This window comes from Vicugna pacos, chromosome 12 (assembly GCF_048564905.1).
Source record: "Vicugna pacos chromosome 12, VicPac4, whole genome shotgun sequence".
In the NCBI taxonomy this organism is placed as follows: domain Eukaryota; kingdom Metazoa; phylum Chordata; class Mammalia; order Artiodactyla; family Camelidae; genus Vicugna; species Vicugna pacos.
Genome location: NC_132998.1, coordinates 66,425,645 through 66,444,811, shown reverse-complemented (window position 1 = coordinate 66,444,811; position 19,167 = coordinate 66,425,645). Strand labels below are relative to the sequence as shown.

The window sequence follows — 19,167 nt, the reverse complement described above, 5'->3', positions numbered from 1 at the left end:
GAGACTTGCAGGTTGCAGTAACAGACTTTGGGGGACCAGAAGTAATGATTACTAGACGTGCCTTCAGGAAGAGATGGCTGTCCCCACACACACACACACACACACACATCAGATGCCCCCCCTCTCCTAAATGCCCTACAGAATGATGCAAAACACTTGGATAGCATACAATCTAGGGAGAGAGAGGAACCAGAGGGAGACCCTCACCTTGCCAAAGCATTTTTTTTTCTCCAAACAAGAACCTGCAAGACAAGGCAGTAAGAGGTAGCTTCTATGCATCCTGTTTTCAGCCAGAGGGGTGAGTGGCTGGGTGGACTACAAGATCCCATCAACCAAATGGGACACGGTTTTCTAGCAGGATCCTAGAAAAGAACTGGATTAATCCAAAAGAAGACAAAGGAAAAAAAAAAAAAAGGGAAATGAGCAACAGAAAAAGATGGGACAAATGGAAAAAAGCAGCAAACTACCAGACGTAAACTCGACCACATCAACAAATGAAGTAAACGCAACTGGATTAATAACTTCAATTGAAGACAGAAATGGTCAGACTAGATTTTAAAAAGCAAGAACTAACTATATGCTAAGTATAAAAAGCTTACTTGAAATATAAAGATACGGGTTAAAAGTTAAAAAAAAAAAAAGGCAGTGGGGGAGTAGCTAATGGCCATACTGGTCCCCATGCTCTCCCCTCACAAGGCCTCTGTCCGCCCTGGCTGTCGAGAGTGCTGCCCTCAAGAAGGGCAAGGGTGCTGGGGATGCCCCTCCGCCCCCAGCTCTGCGCTCACTCGGGACTGGCGTCGCTTTTTCCTAAAATGTCTGCTCACCAGGGCTCACCAGTGAAGCCAAGCCTCTAAAGGTCTCTTTGGTCATGTTTCAAATTATGAATTCCATTTCTTTAACAGGTATTTTCGATTTCTACTTGTTTCCATTTTGGTAATTCACACTGCTGAAGGAACTTAACCATTCTATCTAAGTTGATTACAGGATCGGCATGAAGTTGTTCGGAACACCCACCTTATTATTCTCTCACTGCCAGGTAAGGTCTGTGGTAACATCCCCCTCTTCATCCCTGCATATCAGTACAGACGTCTGTCCCCCCTCCCCGTTTCCTTCATAAGCACAACTAAGGTTTATTAATGCTATCGGTCTTTTGAGGAACCATTTTTTGGGGGTTTTCCTCTATTATTTGCCTATGTTCTATTTCACTGATTCCTCCTGTCTTTTTCATTTCTTTCCTATTATATAATTTTCTCTTCTTCTAGCTTCTTGAGGTAGAAACTTGGCGGATTTTTAGACCTTTCCTTTTTTGTAATGTAAGCATTTATAGCTATAAATTTTCCTGCAAGCACTGCTTTACAGATTTTGATGTTTCCATTAATCATTGAATTCAAGACATTTCTAATTTCCTTTATGATTTTTTTCTTTGATGTATAGGTTGTTGAGAAGTATAATGTTTAATTTTCTAATTATTTAAGGATTTTCTAAATATCTTAGTTACTGAGATCTAATTTTTGTTGTGGTCTGAGAGCAGGGTTGTATGATTTCATTTTCTTTTAACTTATTGGTATTTGTTTTATGTGTGGCACAGGGGGTCAATAAATTTTTCTTTTAAAGAGCTAACAGTCATTGTTTTCAGCTTAGTAGGCCACATAGGGTCTCCACTAGATGTTCCTTTTCTTTCTCTTTTCCTCCTTCTTCTTAATGTGTCTTTAAAAACATAAAAACTATTCTTAGACTTCAAGCTGCACAAAACTAAGCAGTGGGCTGAATCTCCCCACCGTGGCCGGCCTTACATATGACATGGTCCATCTTGGTGGAAGTGGCATGTGTGCCAGAAAACTGTTCTCATTACGCTGCTGCTGCACAGGGCATTAAGTCCTGTTGTCTGGTAATGTTATTCAAGCCTTCTACACCCTCACTGATTAGGTGTCCACTTGTTCCACCAACAAATAAGAAGGGAGGGTTGTAATTTCCAACTCTAACTGTGGTCTTATTTATTTCTTCTTTTGACTCTATAAGTTTTTGCTTCATGCATTTTGAATTCCTTTTATTATGTATGTGTATTTATATTTAGGATTGATGAGTCTTCTTGATGAAGTGCTTCTTTCATCATTTTGAACTGTCCCTTATTCTCTCTGGCAACATAGGGTGTCTTGAACTCTGCCTTGTCTGACATTAACACAGCATGTCATTCTTGTGGTTCATGTTTGGTAACCCCTTTAACATCCTTTTACTTTCAATCTATTTGTATCTTTATATTAAAGTGTTTCTTTTCTAAATGGCACATGATTGATATAGTCTTCCTTTGTTATCCTGTTATTCTCTGCCTTTTAATTGAAGTATTTGGATCATTTACATTTAATATGGTTGAGTTTGAGTATTTATAAAAATACAACACACTTTCATGATAAAAACTCTCAACAAATTAGGAATGGAAGGGAACTTCCTAAATCTTATAAAGAGCACCCACTAAAAAACCTGTAACTATCAGGACAATTGGTGGTGACAAAGCTGAATGCTTTCCTCCCAAAACTGGAACAAGAGACTCGAGCCACTCCTATTCAAGACTGCAGTGAACATCCCAGGTAGCACTATCAGGCAAGAAAAAGAAACAAAACACATACAAACTGAAAAAGAATAACTAAAATTGTCTTTACTCACAGGTGACACAATTATGTACACAGAAATGCTGAAGATAAGGAAAAAATCTACTAGAATTAAGGAGTGAATTTAGCAAACTAACCAGTTTATAAGGTTAATATCCAAAAAGTAATTGTACTTTTCTATATTAGGAATGAAAAATTGGAAAAAAACATTTTTTAATTCTGCTTACAATAACACTCAGAAACATGAAATATTTCAGGATAATTTAATAAAATATGTACAAGACCTGCAAACTGAAAACTACAAAACATTGCTGAGAGAAATCAAAGAAGACTTAAATAAATGGGGAGATATACTATATTCACAGATTGGAAAATGAAGTATCGTTAAGATGTTAGTTTTCCTTAAACTGGTCTGTTTATCCAATACAATCCCAAACAAATCCTAGCAGATTTTTAAAAACAGAAATTGACAAGTTGACACTTAAATGTATATAGATGGATCAGTGGAACAGACTAGAGAGTCCAGAAATAAACCCACACACCTACAGTCAATTAATCTTCAACAAAGGAGGCAAGAATATACAATGGAGAAAAGACAGTCTCTTCAGCAAATGGTGTTGGGAAAGCTGGACAGCTGCCTGTAAATCAATTTAGTTAGAACACTCCTTCACACCATACACAAAAATTAACTCAAATAGCCTAACAACTTAAATATATGACATGACACCATAAAATTCCTAAAAGAGAATATAGGCAAAACATTCTCTGACATAAATCATAGAAATGATTTCTCACGTTAGTCTCCCAAGGCAAAACAAATAAAAGCAAAAAACATTTTTTAATGGGACCTAATCAAACTTACAAGTTTTCGCACAGCAAAGGAAACCACAAGCAAAATGAAAAGACCATCTATGGAATGGGAGAAAATATTTGCAAAGAATGCGACCGACAAGGGCTTAATTTCCAAAATATACAAACAACTCATACAGCTCAACATAAAAAAAAACAAACAATCCAATCAATAAATAGGCAGAAGAGCTAAACAGAAAGAAGACGACATACCGATGGCCAACAGGCACGTGAAAAGATGCTCAACATCGCTAAATATTAGAGAAATGCAAATCAAAACTACAATGAAGTATCATCTTACACCAGTCAGAATGGCCATCAACAAAAAGTCTACAAATAATAAATGCTGGAGAGGGTGTGGAGAAAAGGGAACCCTCCTCCACTGCTGGTGGGAATGTAAATTGGTGCAGCCACTGTGGAGAACAGTACAGAGGGTCTTTTAAAAACTAAAAATAGAATTACCACATGATCCAGCAATCCCCCTCCAAGGCAGATATCCAGAAATGATGAAAACACTAATTCAAAAAGATACATGCGCCCCAATGTTCATATTCACAATTGCCAAGACATGGAAGCAACTTAAGTATCCATCGATAGATGAATGGATACAGAAGATGTGGTATGTTTATGCAATGGAACACTACTCAGTCATAACAAAGAATGAAATAATGCCATTTGCTACAACATGGGTGGACCCAGAGATTGTCATACTAAGTGAAGTAAGTCAGACAGAGAAAGCCAAGTATTATATATCACTTACATTTTTTAATATAAGTGATATAATTTTAACTTAAAAAATTTTTTAATAAAATGTATATGGAAATGAAAAAAATCTAGAATAGCCAAAGCAATTTTGAAAAGGAAGAACAAAATTGGAGTACCAACACCACTGATTTCAAGACTTACTATAAAGTGAGATTAATTAAAACAGTGTGGTTCTGGTGATTCATCAGAACAAAACAGAGGAGTCCAGAAATAGACCAACATATATATGGTCAACTGACTTTCTTTTTTTTTTTAAGTTTTAATATTTTTTACTTCTCAAAAAAATTTTCTTATTGAAGTACAGTCAGTTTACAATGTAGTGTTAGTTTCTGGTGTACAGCATAGTGATTCAATTATACACATATATTCCTTTTCATATTCTTTTTCATTACAGGCTATCACGAGATATTGAATGTAGCTCCCCATGCTACACAGTAGGGCTTTGCTTTTTATCTGTTTTATATACAGTAGTTAGTATCTGCAAATACTGAACTCCCAATTTATCCCTCCCCACCCCCCTCTTTCCCTGTGGTAACTATAAATTTATTTTCTATGTCTTTAAGTCTGTTTCTGTTTTGTAAATAAGTTCATTTGTGTCATTCTTTTAGATTCTACATATAAGTGATATCATATGGTATTTTTTTCTCTCACTTCACTTAGTATGATAATCTTTAGGCCCATCCATGTTATTGCAAATGGCATTATTTTATTATTTTTATGGCTGAGTAGTATCTATTGTCTATATATACCACAACTTCTTTATCCATTCATCTCTTGATGGACATTTAGGTTGCTTCCATGTCTTGGCTATTACAAACAGTGCTGCTGTGAACAATGGTCTACTGACTTTCAACAAATGTAGCAAAGCAATTCAATGGGGAAAGCATAATCCTTTTTAACAAATGGCACTTAAAAAAACTGAGTATCTAAATTAGCACTAATATAATAATTTCAATAATTGTATATGGGATAAACTAATCAATAAAATAGTTTTTCAGGCTGAATTTTATATAAGCCCAGTATCCAACAATTTGTTTACTGCAAAAAACACTTTAAAAACTGAGACAGGTAGAAACAAAAAGACTGAAAAACATACACAAGGCAAATGTGAACCAAAAGAAATCTGAGCTACAATCTTAACATCTGACAAACTAAAAGTTAAGACAAAATTAGAGGCAAAGAGGAATGTTATACAGGTAAAAGGGGCAGCAGGACAAGACACAGACGCACTCACAGTCCTGGTCAACCTCTGTAACCTTTACTGCAGCAGCCGGCAGAAACCCAAAAGTGAAAACTGCCTTGGCCCTGGGCACTTATCCTAGAGAGAGAAAAAAACTTAAGTTCAAACAAAATCCTGCACATGGATGCTCACAGCAGCTCAACTTGTCACAGTCAAAACCAGGAATCAGTCCAGATGAGCGCTTACACTGTGGTCCGACCATATGATGGAATACCACTCAGCAGCAGAAAGAACAAGCCATCCATACCTGCAACAACCTGGATGCGTCTCCAGGGAATTACTGCTGAGCAAAAGAAGTCAATCCCAAAAGGTTACATACTGTATGATTCCATCTATACAGAACGTCTTCGAAATGAGAGAATTTTAGAAATGGGGGACAAACTAGTGGCTGCCACTGGTCAGGGATCAGGAAGGGGTAGTGGAGGGAGGGACACGAGTGGGGTCATTAAAGAGCAACACAAGAATCCCCGTGGCTTTGGAACCACTCAGCATTTCGACTATGGTAGTAGATCCAGAACCTACTCAGATGGCAAACTGTACAGAACTAAGCACCCACACATACCATACAAATAACTCTAAGGACTGTAAATGAGACCAGTGGGCTATACCAATGTCAATTCCTCAATGTGATATTTTACTATAATTTTGCAAAATGTCACCATGGTGGGAAACTGGACAAAGTGTATAATGGAATCTCTCTGTATTATTTCTACAGTTGCAGTTTTTAAAATGTGGATACTATTAATAAGCTCAAACTATTAAAGAAACACAAAATTTACACCCAAGGACAAAGTATCCAAATTCTTTTTGAACACACCAAGTAATATTTACAAATATAAACCACACACTAAATCAAAAAAGGAAGCCTCAATATACTCAAAAGACCTTCATCTTGCAGACTGTGTTCCCCAACACAACACAGAAATTAATATCTCAAGGATAGTTTCTAAAAATCCTATGTCAATCAACAAGCTGATGCTAAAGTCCATCTGGGAATGTAAGAGGTCCAGAACAGACAAAACAGTCTTGAAAAGGAACAGAGTTGGAGGACTTCCCAATTTCAAAATTTACCACAAAGTTACAGTAACCAAGACACTGTGGCTCTGGCATGAGGAACGACATACAGATTGACAGAACAGAACTGAGAGCCAAGAAATAAGCACTCACTAAAAACCTAAATCTCTAAACTGTTTTTAGAAATAATGATCACTACATAACTGTAAACTAAAAAAGAAAATGTGCAGTATATTGTATATACATATTTACATGCAGTATGTTGTATATGTGCAGTTAAACTGTAACAATTCCACCTAATAAAACTGAAAAATGACAAAAAAAAACCCCACAATTACAGTCAATTGACTTTTGACAAGGGTGCCAAAACAATTCAATGGGGGTTAGAATAGTATTTTCAGTATATGATGCTGGAATAAATAATTAGATATCTGCACACAGAAGAATTCGTTTGCAGGGAGTTTTCTTCTATTACAGATAACATTTCACTTCCAGTGATTAGTCTGTTCAAATTATCTATTTTTTCCTGATTCAGTGTTGGTGGTCTATACGTTTCTAGAAACTTGCCCATTTATTTCAGGTTGTCCAATTTGTTTCCACGTAGTTGTTCATGGTAGTCTTAAATTTTACTAGTATTTCTGCAGTATCAGTAGCTATTTCTCCTCTTTCATCTTTTATTTTGTTTATCTGGGTCCTCTCTCCTTTCTTCCTGGTGAGCCTGGCCAGAGGTTTGCTGATTCTGTTTACCCTTTCAAAAAAATAGCTCTTGGTTTTTTTTTATTTTTTCCTATTGTTTTTTATCTCTGTTTTATTTATTTCCTCTCTGATCTTTATTATTTCTCTCCTTCTGCTGATTTTACATTTTGTTTGCTCTTCTTTTTCTAATTTAGGTGGTATGTTAGGTTGTTTATTTGACATTTTTCTTATTTTTTGAGGAAGGCCTGTATCATTATGAATTTCTCTCTTAGGACTGCTTTTGCTGCATCCCATAGATTTTTGTATGGTTGTGTTTTCATTGTCATTTGTCTGAAGATTTTTTTTAATTTCCTCTTTGATTTCATCTTGACTTACTGGTTTTTTAGTAACATGCTGTTAAGTCTCCGTGTAATTTTTTTTCCCTTATTTCTCTTTCTGTGGTTGACTTCTAGTTTCACACAGCTGTGGTCAGAAAAGATGCTTGAAATAATTTCTATCTGCTTAAATTTGTTGAGGCTTGTTTTGTGTCCTAGTATGTGGTCTACCCTAGGAAATGTTCCATGTGCATTTGGGAAAAAAAATGTATCTTGGGTTTTTTTGCATGTAATGTCCTGAAAATATCAATTAATTCTAACTGTTCCATTGTGTCACTTAGGATCTCTGTTGCTTTACTAATGTTCTGTCCGGATCTGTCCATCGATGTCAGTGGGCAAAAGAATAAATTTGGACCCTTACCTATACACTATATACAAAGAATTACTCAAAATAGATCAAAGACCTAAATTTAAGAGCTTAAACTATAAAATCCTTAGAAGAAAAAAATACAGCTAAATCATGACTTTGGATTTGGCAACAGTTTCTTAGGAATGACACCAAAATTAACATATGAAAATATAAATTAGACTTCCTCAAAAATAAAGTTCTTGTGTTTTAAATGGCACCTTCAAGAAAGTGTAAAGACAACCGACACAATGGGAGAAAATGTTTACAGAAGAAAATTTTTGCAAATCATGTATCTGATAAAGGACTTGTATCTGGAATATATAAAGAATTCTTACAACTCAATAATAAAAAGACAAATTTTAAAATGAGCAAAGGATCTGAATAAATACTTCTCCAAAGAAAATATCCAAGTGGCCAATAAGCACATGAAAAAAATGCTTAGTTCCAGCAGCCATCAGAGAAATGCAAGTAAGTCAAAACGACAATGAGGTACAACCTCACAGCCACTAGGATGGCTAGAATCATAAAAAGTGATAGTAAGAAGTGCTGGCAAAGACGTGGAGAAGCTGGTAGGAATGTGAAATGGTGCAGCTGCTTTGCAAAAGTCTGGCAGTTCCTCAAATGATCCAACATGGAGTGACCACATGACCCAGCAATTCTTTTCCTAGGCACACGCTCAAGAGAGGAAGACAAACATCTACACATAAACCAGGACACAAATGTCCACCACGGCATTATTCACAAAAGCCAAAAGAGGGAGAGAACCCAAATGTCCATCAAAGGAAAAATGGATTTTTAAAATGTGATCTAACCAAACAATGTAATATTGTTCAGTAATGACAAAGAATGAAGTACTGCTATGTACTGAGAGCTGGATGAACCTGGAAGATATATTAAGTGAAAGAAGTCAATCATGAAAGACCACATGGTGCAGGGTACCATTACGTGAAATGACCAGAGTGAGCGAACCTACAGAGGAAAACCAGGTTAGTGACTGTCCGTGACAGGGGGAAGGGAGGGCTGGAGGAGATGGGGAATGACTGATAAAGGGCACAAGGTTTCTTTGCAGGTGATGAAAATGTTCTCAAATTGATCATGATAATGGCAGCACAACTCTGTGAATGCACCATAATCCACTGAGTTGTACATGTTTTCATAAGGTTTTTATTTATTTTTACTGGCAGTACTGGGGATTGAACCCAGGACCTTGTGCACACTAAGCATGTACTCTACCCCTGAGCCATACCCTTCCTCCTCCAAACTATATACTTTATTTTATTTAATATTTTATTTTATTTTGGGGGAAGGTAATTACATTTATCTATTTATTATTTAATGGAGGGACTGGGGATTGAACCCAGGACCTTGTGGATGCTAAGCACACACACTCTACCACTGAGCTATGTTCTCTCCCCCGAATTGTATACTTTAAATGAGTGAATTTTATGGTGTGTGAAATATATCTTAATAAAATTGTCAAAAGAAATCCTATCTGTCTGAGACAAACATATCCTTAAAAAAAACACAGTTTAAAAAAATGATTAATATTCACAACTTCACAGCAAAAAAAAATGTAACAATGAAAATACGTATGTTCGAGTATAACTGAAAAATTGTGCTCTATACTGGAATTTGACGCAACACTGTAAAATGACTATAACTCAATAAAAAATGTTTAAAAAAAAGAAATACAACTGAATAATAATGGAAATACTACATATCAAAATTTGTAAGATATAGCCATAAGCAGTAAGAAAAGAATATGGTTTTAAATATACTTGCCAGGAAATGAGAATGATTAAAACTAAACAAACTAAGCAATTAACTTAAGAACATAAGAAAAAGAAAGAGTAACTATAATAATCTGAATCAACGAAATAGAAAATTTAAAAAGTGAGATTAACTAAAACTTGACTCTTTGAAAAAGGTAACTAAATACATACATGAATTCATGCCTGCAGGATTGACTGGATCATCAGAAGTGCTGGCAGGCCAGGTGGCAGGAGGGACCTCATACACTCCCAACCAGAGGGAAGGTGGGTGGCCACACGAGGGCATCGTGACAGCGCTCAGGAAACCACCCATGTCTGTCCATGTGCCCCGTGACCCACTGCCCCCAGGACACCCCAAAGAAACCAGGGGGCCGTGTATGAGGACGAGGAGGCAGCCCAGGAAGCGAACCTGGGGAGTGCCATGCACAGGTAGAGGGCAAACTCGATGGCAAGTCTCAAAAGGATGGGCAAACGGGAAAATGTAAGAAACGGAATCAGGTCCATGACACGGTCCAGCTATTTAATTTAAAACACACACACACCAAACAACAGCATGCATTTGCAGGAACACAGATACACAACAGGGTGCACACTGAACACGTGACAGCGCCGGCCAGGGGGAGGCTGGAGGGCCCTCCAAGGACAGTGAGGTGTCCCCAGCAGAGGGAAGGTAGGAGGTGGTGTGAGTCCTGCTCGCAGATGTCCCGGCCTGCTGTGCGGCAGCTCTGAGGGACACCAGCACCGCAGACGTGGACTGGGTCCGCGTGTCAGCCCCAACTGCAGGTCCCTTCACGGTCGGGACAGCCACTCAGCCCATGTACTCCGTCACAGGCTAAGTAGAGAGCAAATCTCAGCCAACAAACAAAACCAAAATTAAACCCAAATAATCATCATCATGCTGCTCACTTATTCATAACTTCTGTCATCTGAAACAATAAGCTAAGTTAACATCTACTTATTTACCCTTAAGTCATAAAACAGGAAGCCTAGTAAGGATTTCCACCTTGTGGAAGAGTGAGACACTCAAGGGCTTCTGAGACCCCATCCCACATGCAGAATCCAATGCACCAACTCACCTGCTCAAGGGGACAGCTCAGTCGTCCCAAGGCACTCAGAGTTTGCAGGCTGGTATTTTAGTTTGGAAAGCTAACAAAGGGTTGCCAAATTTTTCACTTTGCCAAACAAGGAGGAGGGAGGAAAGGAGACAAAGACAGAAAGAAAAGTAGACATAAAGGAGCAGAGGGTAAACTAACATCTACAATCACCTTCATTTAGACAATGGCTTTTTAAACATCAAAACGAGAAAGCCATAACCTCAGGACTGAGGATAACACCTCAACGAAAAAATTCAGTTTAAGAAAAGTTCACCTTTGCTTATCTCACCAGCATTACAGACCAGCATCTGAGAACTTCTATTTACACTACCAGTGACACCTGGCTACTCTTCAGATCACTCACTGAGAGCGACCACACGCCAGGAGCCCACACCAGTACACCTCCGTGTAAACCAAGGATCTCTGTGCAACAGCATTTCTGCACTTCCATCAGCTATCTATGCATTTTATGAAACAGTCACACTGGTGGCATCCCTGAAGGAGTTCCCTGCAATGGTACTGGTTTAGAAACAGCGAATCTCACTGCCTAAGGAACTGGTGTAAACCAGTCCCCAAACCGTCACTCAGGTAATGCTGTGTACTTTCCCAACCGCTTCCCACGTCCCAGCAACTACACGCTGCCCTCCACAGACATGCCAGTACTCTCAGTGGGCCCTCACCTACAGGAAGGCTAATCCTCCTTCCCGAGACGACCCAGAGGCCCACCTCTACCAGCATCTTTAGAACAAATTACTGGCACGTGAACTAGCTCATTGACTTGAGTCACCTCTGGCTATACTTGCAACATCAACACAGCCCAGGGATTCTGTCACATCCTGACTATGTTTTCCCACAGTCTACCTAGAATGCCAAGCAAAGCATCACCAACAGCCAAACTGAAGGAACTCCAAGTTCTGCTTCTTTATTTACTTTTTCTGGTGAGTATAACCATCAGACAGAAGGCAGCTTCCAAAGAGAAATGCTGCTAATATGATCTTGCAGTTTCACGAACAGAGCCCTTCAAAAAAAGAACACTGGGATAGAGACTGTTGCTAAGAGAAAATCATAATCTGAAATGCACCCTATTACCTATCCGGCTACAGATCAGCTGCTTTTTTTTTTTTTAAAGATTTATGACCAAAGTCTTGACTCTACTGTGTGACCTGAGCATGACATGACCTCTTGTGCCCTGGTGTCCTCACCTGTAAACTGGGAACAGGAGCACCTCCTAGAGCTGCTGTGAGGATTAACTGAGCCACCCTGTGCAGAGCCCATAATTGGGGCGGGTGCACGTTCCACTCAAAGGTCCCAACTGCAGAGGAAAGGAGGAAACAGATGAGGTCACCGTACGCAGAGGACAGGCTCAGCGGTGGCCCAAGAGGCATGACCTGCTCCAGGAGCTGACTGTGCGCCTCTCCCTCTGCCATCACACTGGCAGCTCAAACTGGACGTGACAGAAGCATCTGCACTGCAGAAAGCAACAAAAGCCAGGGGTTTTTTACTCCCCCAGGGAGCCACCTGTAAATGTTCACCAACACACCACTGGAATCCTATTTGGTCTAAAAAAAAAAAAAAAACCACGATGTGATCTGTGGAAAGCAGTAAATACTTGTACAATCAGTCAGTCAACAAATGAGACCATGTCTACACTGGGCACAGTCCACTGGTGAGGGGAGGAACAGATGAACAGAAATCCAAAATCGGAAGTGAAAAGAAATAGCCACAAACGTAAAGATAAGTTTAAATAATTATAAAAGAATAGCTTTATGTTATCTATACTGACCCATCTGAGACTCAGGAAACACAGTCCCAGCCCTGTCAGAGCCAGAACCAATCTCCAGAACAGGGCCAGGCTCCACCGGGGCAGCGCTCCAAAGGGCCTACCCGGATGGCAGTGAGTGTGCCCATCCCCAGCAGACGGCGAGCTCCTCTAGGACAGGAGCAGTGCTCACAGCCCCTTGCACACCTGGGTCAAAGTTCCAGGGGGGTTCACCACATCAAGCAGCAGACAAAGCTGGCGGAAGTGCTGAAAGGCCGACTCTTCCCGGGGGCAGCAAGCTGCAGCGGAGGAGCAGGGCAGGGAGCCAACAGACGGGAGCACCGGCTGGGTGCACACTCCCACCCAACTGACGCAACAGGTGTGACAGGGACTCTGCTGGTCCCCAGTCTTCATTCGCCCTCCTTCAATGGCAGCGTTTGGGTTGGGTACTTGGCCACCCTTCTTAAGCGGAGCTTTCCCAGCTTCCCTGCAACTAGCTGTAGTCACGTGACGAAGCCCTGGGCACCCGGGTGGGCGTGGAAGTAACGCTGGGACGTCAAGGCCTTACTGCTGTGAGCCACGGGGTCTCCAGGACCCTCCTCCTCCTGGGGACGGCAAGAACTGGAGCAACTCAGACTGGACCTCCTCCAAGAGGGGCTGCCACCCAGGAAGGCTGCAAGCAGACCAGGCACGGGGCTGGGAGAAGTGTGCTTCAGCCACTGAGCTCTAGGATGTCGGCCGCAGCAGCTCAGTCCGGGCCTTAATACACTTAGAGCAAGCTTCTTAACCTCCCTGAGCTTTAGTTTTCTCACCTATAAAATGACCATATTTTCTTCAAAAGGTTATGGGACTTAAGTAATATGTCTGGCATATAAAAAATGCACTTTCTGGGCGAGTAAAGGAAGGGGGGGTGACGTCACTCACACGCACTATTAAGCCTCACCAGTGTCACCTCCCCTGCTCCACCAGTCCTAACATGCACCCGCCTCTCCCGGCCATAGAAGGACAACTGCCGCTGCAGCACTACGACCACAGCAGAGGTGAGGAGCCCAGGGTCCTCACGGGCCAGCCCGGCGCTCCCACCTGACCACCCTGACTGACCGGAGAGAAGCAACCTTTCTCTACTATCACCAGATACTATTCCTTGACTTGGAGTTCTACATTTGGGAAAATGTGAGAAACTCAAACAAACAAACAAAACACTAAAAACCAAAAGTGCAGTCAAGCCTTTCCAGAAATAGCATAATGAGATTCCAAGGGGACTCATGATGAAAGGACACGCTATTAATAAAACCAGCACCACAGGCAAAAACCAAGACCGACGGACACCCCACCAACAGCAAGAATACCAGCGTTTCCGGCTTTGAAAGCCATGTCTCAGCGAGGTCTGCACACGCGGAATGGACTGCAGGTCTTCAAGACTGTCTCAACTACTCAAGGATACTTTCATTTTCAAGCATTTCAAAGTCACCTGGTCAGTTCCACCCTCCCTATCCCCATCCTCCCGTGCAAGCCCTTGGGTTTTTTGATTGAGATGACAATGAATTTCTAGACCAGTTTGGAGGACACTGGAATATTTACAACACTGCATGTTCTAACCCTAAACCAGGGTGGAGCTGTCCACTCACTCAAGCCTTTCTTCAGTTTCAAAATGCACAGTGCTCGCCCTATGGACCCTGCACACCTTCTTGTATTCAGATGTGTCCCCAGGTACTTTCTGATGTATACGCTGCTATACACATAGCTTTTTCGTTGCAATGTGTTTGTTCCTGGGATATGACAATTCATCTTTATAAGCTGATTTTGGATCCAGCAGCTTGCTAAAAGATTATTAATTTGACTGTTATCTGTAGATTGTTCTGGACTTTTTACATACAAAAGAAAACTTTGTTCACATCATCAATGAATAATAACAGTTTTGTTTCTTCCATTCCAATCTCTTATCTTCTCCCCCATTTTCTCACTTACTGGGCCAGCTAAAATCCCCATCATAGTCCTGGACAGAAGCAGTCAGAGCAAGCACCCCTGTCTCCCTCCCACTTTCTCAGAGAAAGCTTTCAGTATATTATCAAATATAAGGGCTGCTGAAAGTTTCTTTTAATAAGAATACAGGAAGTTTCCCGGCCTTCTCCCACTTCTTTGGAAGCTGCACGCTGTTTCTATTCTTACTGCGGCTCCTCAGAGCTTGTGCGCTGTGCACGTATTAAAATCCACACTAACCCGCACTCTCCCAAGCCCTGCTACTACACAGACGCTGACTGCCTCAGCTCCTAACCCCTCCTCTCTCAACGCGTGCGCTGCTTTCATGCCTCACGTGATTCTGGCCTGACTTCCCTTCAAAAGACGCTGTATCTACTACAAACAATGAATGTTAGATTTGCTTTTCATTCTCTCTCAAATTTTAGTTCTTCCACTTAGGATCACTGCTTTCTGCACATTTAGAAATGTCTTTAGTAAAGGACTGCTACTGATAAACTCTCAGATTCTGTTTTCCTAAAAGTGTATTCATCTCCACCTCATTCTTGAAAGATATTTTTGACAGACACAGAGTTAGAAATTAGCAACTGCTCACTCTTAGGACAATAAAGATACTATTCTTTCACTGGCCCCTGACTTCCACGGCCACAGCTGAGAAGCAAGCTCAGTGTGACCACTGTTCATTAACCTCATTCCTCTGGTTCATTTCAGGGTCCCTCTTTGTCTCTGCAGCTCTGCAGCTTTACTCTCTTCAACCAGCTGGAAATTTGCTTTTAATTTATCCTGCTTATGATTCATCTGTCTTTTTCAATGTGATTTTTTCCACCAATTCTTGAAAATCTCTAGCCTTTATCTTTTCGAATGATAGATCTGCCCCCATTCTCCTTTTTATAAAATGCCCATTTAACATACATTAGACATTCTCGTGCTATCCTCCATGCTGCCTAACCTCTACTCTACATTGTCTTTTTTAATGGAGGCACTGGGGATTGAACCCAGGACCTCCTGCATGCTAAGCACGTGCTCTACCACTGAGCTAGACCCTCTGCCCTGTATTTTCCATCATTTGCTCTGTGCTTCATTCTGGGTGCCTTCTCCTGTCATGCTTTCTGGTTCACTGATTATCTCTTTACTATATAATTCAGTATTAAACCCATATGAGTATATGTAAAATAAACAAGCTCATACTATATAGCACAGGAAACTATATTCAGTATCTTGTAGTAACTTATGGTGAAAAAGAATGAAAACGAATATATGTATGTTCATGTATGACTGACACATTGTGCTATGCACCAGAAACTGACACAACACTGTAAACTGATTATACTTCAATAAATATATATATGTAAGTTTAAAAAAACCACGTAAGAAATTCTTTATACTGGTTCTATATAAAGAAGTTATATCTGGTTCTTTTCAAATATTACACATCGCCTTTTACTGCTTCCTGCGGATGTTTTCATTTCCTTAAGTGTCTCTTTAAAGACAGAGAGTGCACTTAGTTAACACTCTGTTCCTGGCAGCCCCCAGCCTGACGCCTTCGAGGCCTGTGCTGTGGCTTCCCATGCCTGGTGCCTTACTTCCCTGTGTGCTGGGTCAGTTTTGGCTGTGTACTAATCCCTGCCCTTAAAAAATACCCATAGGAATTTTCTGCATTCTAGGATGACCGTAACTTCCTCCAGAAAGGTTTTATGTTTGGTCCCATAGGATGCCTGAAGGTATTACCAAACCAGAAAACCTTCAATTCATGCTTGATTTCTCTGAACTACCAGGCAGCGTGAACCTGGGGTACAACTCCTCACAAAGGCTAATCTAATCTGCAGGCACAGGTTTCCCCGTTTTTCCGGCTACATTTAGTAAAAGACAACCAGGTGGGGGCAGGATGGTTCTAGTTCACCCTGACTCTGCGGACACAGACCTTCAGAGCCCCACCTAATACGGGGAGGGTCCCCTTTATCCTCTACCTGAGAGGACTGTGTATCTTCACTTCACCTCAGAGGCCGACGAGGCCTCTGACGTCCACGCTCTACTTTGTCCAGATGAGCAACGCCCTAGGGCAAAGGCAGACTCCATCCTATGGTGCTTAAACTACCTTTCTGGTTCTTTCTGTTACTCTGTGGCCTAAAACTTCCTTGCTGTATTGTCAGCCCTCTGATTTTCTCTTTAACACGACGTTAGCTGTTTTCTGTAGGGTGGGGAAGGGGAGGACAGAAGGTAGTCCAAATAACCTAGCCTAACATTAATCAAAAACATAAAAACATTGCTGTTTTTTTGCAAAATATACCTGGTACACAATTCTATACTAAAATTCATATTCTCTCATCACTTTGAGGAATTACTCCACACTCTACTGGGCTCTATTCATACTAACGAGACATCTTCTCTCCGCCTCACAGATGTTCCTTGCAGGGACTCCGTCTCTTACCTCTGGCTCACAGGCTTCTTGGCTTTGGTGCTATACAATCTCAGTGTGCAGGCATGGGTTTCCTTTTACACTTTTATACAGGTTAGGACACAGTGTGCTTCCTAGAGCTCCCTGGGTCTATGGATTTATCTCCTTCGTTCATTTCTGAAAAGTCAAAGCGATCAGTACTCTGAACAATGCCTGCTCCTGTTCTCTTCAAGTCTCTGTCCTGGGGCCCCACCACACACTCAGAACACTTTTATCTACCCTCCGTTTCTCAGCCTCACTTTCCATCTCCCACCTCTCAATGCTGCAAACTAGGTAACTTCTTCAGGGGTATATTCCAGTTCCCTAACTCTGTCTTCAGCTACGTCTAATCTGTTTAATCCACTTACAGCGAGTTTTTAATTTCAACTTTCTTTTTTATTTCCGAAATTTCTAGTTGGTTCGTTTTCATACTTTGATTTTCGTTATGAATTTTTACTCTATTTTGCATTTCCTCAAACATTTCACACATTATTACGTATGTTGCATCTGATTATTCAATATCTGCGGCCCTTAGGGCACCTAATTATGCCAGCTCCCCTCACAGTGGTCTGTGTGTGTCCTGAATGTGCATTCAAGTTTGCTTCAATTTAATCTATAGAAATCCCAAGGGCCTACACTGAATATTCTTTGCTCTGAAAACAATTTTTATTTTCTTCAGCAAGGAACAAAAGAATTCTATCACAATACTATTTCTTTTCTTTTTCTCTTTTGGCCTTTGAAGAGTTGGCTTAATTCTTAACGCACATACGTGCTCAGAATAATTTATATACATGTCGTTGAACCACATCTAACTGGACTGCAACAGGAGAGCCTTGGAGGAGCATCCACTCTGTGGGGCACAAGTCCCTTCTTCCCTCTCCACCTATATGTGGACCGCACTGGGGATGGCAACCTCAACAGAACACGCGCACAGACCTCCCTGCACGTGCCTGGCTGCCCCTTTTACTGGGCTTCCCTTGGCTTGGAGAGACCAAGTAACCTTCCCACACACAGCATCTCAAAATCAGACACAGGACCATCAAAACCCGCGAAAGTCAGGAAACCATACGCACATCTTCAAAACTACAATTTTTGCTGTCATCCATCTTTGAACATTCACTTACACAGAATACGTGTATAAATACACAATAAAGCAGAATCAAAAAAGAAAATTATCTTACCTTCTGTGGAAACTCCTTGTTTAAATTCTGTATTCAGGCAAAATGCAACATTTGGGGTTTTTTCTTGGAATATATGCCACTTGAAGAAAAATTTTTTCATTCAGTGGACAGTTTATAATCTCTTCACCTGAAAAATAACAGGAAAAAAACTTACTTTAAGTTCTACTTTTGTAACGTTAACTTACCAAAATGACAGGGAAAAGGAAAACAAAAATCCTGATCTTTATTAGCACCCGAATCATCAGAACCTTCCACGACTGAGGACCTAAAACTCCCTCGTCCCTGCCTGTTCCAAGGAGATCAGTACTGGCAATACACACCCGCTCTGTGTCTGGTCGGCCAGGCCAGCGGCTGCAGTTCAGGGACACGAGAAGGGTCTCTGTGCAGCCGTTCCACGACCACACACCGTCACCATCCACACACACACATCCTGGTCACAAAATGACCGGAAAGCTCATTAGGGACCCTCACGGCTCCCAGAGTGCTCCAGGTGTGGTCTCTGAGCACCACTTCCAAATGAAGTGATCAGCACCCCTTGGAGAACTGACTGACACCAAGGCCTGCAGCAAAAACACGGGCCAGCACAGCCCAGGACTGTTCCTTTCGTATCCGCATGAAAGTCATGATTTTATTTTTTGAAATTTATGCTTAGCAATAAGGAGGGGTAGCAGTTCAAGAATGTAAGAGGCTAAGAGACATAATCATCAAATGTAATATTTAGATCTTGTTTGGGTCCAATTAAAACAAATCAGCTGGAAGAGGATATTTCTGAAGCTACTGGGGAAACCTGAATAGGGGCTGGTATTAGATGACATTAAGGAATTACTATCATTCTCTTAGTTGTGACAACGACATGCTGGCTATGTTTTTAAAAATAAAGACTTCCCTTAACTGTTAGAGGAAAAAAGTGAAGTATTCATGGGTGAAATAACATTATTTCTGGGATTTACTTTTAAAACACTCCACCAAAAAACAAGAACCAAACAAATTTTAAAAGTGTGAGAGAAAACTGGATAGATTTAAAAAAAACAAAGCACCTGGCAAAGTACTGATCACT

At 40.7% G+C, this 19,167-nt stretch overlaps 1 protein-coding gene and 1 non-coding gene across 6 annotated transcripts in view; both read right to left on the bottom strand.

Annotated features, from left to right (window-relative positions):
- PPP6R2 (protein phosphatase 6 regulatory subunit 2) overlaps nt 1-19,167 on the bottom strand; it is a 77,270-nt gene that overhangs the window by 31,974 nt on the left and 26,129 nt on the right. For 4 of the 5 annotated variants that reach the window (XM_072973789.1, XM_072973788.1, XM_072973791.1 and 1 more), the window contains exon 2: nt 18,111-18,237. The gene's annotated coding sequence lies outside the window, so the exon portion shown is untranslated. Of the gene's footprint in view, nt 1-5,454; nt 5,539-18,110; nt 18,238-19,167 lie in introns of all 5 variants that reach the window. The other variant, XM_072973790.1, reaches the window with a different exon arrangement.
- On the bottom strand, nt 9,230-9,306 carry TRNAL-UAG (transfer RNA leucine (anticodon UAG)). The gene has a single exon. It is a non-coding gene; the product is annotated as a tRNA-Leu (tRNA).